Source organism: Populus euphratica, unplaced genomic scaffold (assembly GCF_000495115.2).
Source record: "Populus euphratica unplaced genomic scaffold, PopEup_1.0 scaffold3488.1, whole genome shotgun sequence".
Taxonomy (NCBI): Eukaryota; Viridiplantae; Streptophyta; class Magnoliopsida; order Malpighiales; family Salicaceae; genus Populus; species Populus euphratica.
In genome coordinates this window covers 3952-5290 of record NW_011503306.1, presented here as the reverse complement: position 1 = coordinate 5290, position 1339 = coordinate 3952, and positions in this window count along the sequence as shown.

The window sequence follows — 1339 nt, the reverse complement described above, 5'->3', positions numbered from 1 at the left end:
TTCTTCCAAAGTTCAATTTTGCGTGTAAACAAAGACTTTGTTTTTTTTGGGGTTGTGTGGAGGCGGAGTCTTTGGTTGGATCGGGAAAAATGTTATGGCGTGTATTCGACCAGAAGGGTCGGTCTCAACTTATACAAGCTGTGCCTTAGCTCCATCAACACATTGCTCCAACTCGAGTCTTATAAATGGTTCAGAAATCAATGAATTACCCTAAAACCAAGACCCCAGTTGATTCTTTTTCAAGCTGATTTGTTACAGTAGTTTACTAGATTCTTTTTCAAGCTGATTTGTTATAGTAGTTTACTAGGTAGGTGGTTAAAGTAATGAAGTTAATTTTATCTTCATAATATATTTATCACTTTAATTTTATTAGTTTTTATACCAATGAAATATAAACATACAAAATATATAAGAAATATTAGATAAATCAAAACATTATATATGTTTGATAAACTTTGAAATAAAATAAAAAAAAATAAAGAATGATTCTTACATATTTATTTTAATAAAAAAAAAATCCAAGTATAATTAAAACAAACTAATAAAATATATCTAATTAATTAGAAAAAAACATCACTATAATAAGAATTAATTTTTTTTTTGGTAAAACTAGCAAATTAGATCCGGGAAAAAAAACAAAAAGAAGCAAAAATAATAAAATTATTAAAAAACCTCATCAAATTCTTAACAAATATCCCAAAATAAGACATAAATAAATTTTAAGTTTAGGGTTAACGATGTTTAATTCCTTTGATTTGTTTGACAAAAGAAGAATTAAATGGTGGCGCTCTACTTCAATTTTTCTATTTACAATTTATATTCTTATTTTAGTATTTTATCTTTTATATTATGGCTGCAACAAGTAAAAACAACAAAATCCTTTAAGTTAAAAAAGTTATTTATAACTTCATATTTTTTTCTTTCTACTTAGATAGTTTTAAAGTCAATGAACAACAAATATATTTACTAGTAAAAGGGCCCATCTATTTAAATATTACATCTTCTTACATTATCACTAAGCAATAAAAAACTAACCTACTAGATCAGTCATCATATGTTTTTTCTATAAGGGTCTGGCCCTGCTTGCCTCCCCCTTGATTTCACCCTTGGCGGGCTTACCTTTTATCTTCTTAAAAAGTTGAATCTTGATATTAGTAACACGATTGAAAGCTTGATGTCTTCTTCCAAGTGGAGGAGTGTCAAAGTAATAAATAACCCGGCAAGACCGGAGTCGAACCACAGGGAAGTTAATTATACAAATTATAAACAACAAAAATAGTAACAACAACAACAATAATAATATTAGTAGCAATAATAATAATAATAATAATAATAATAA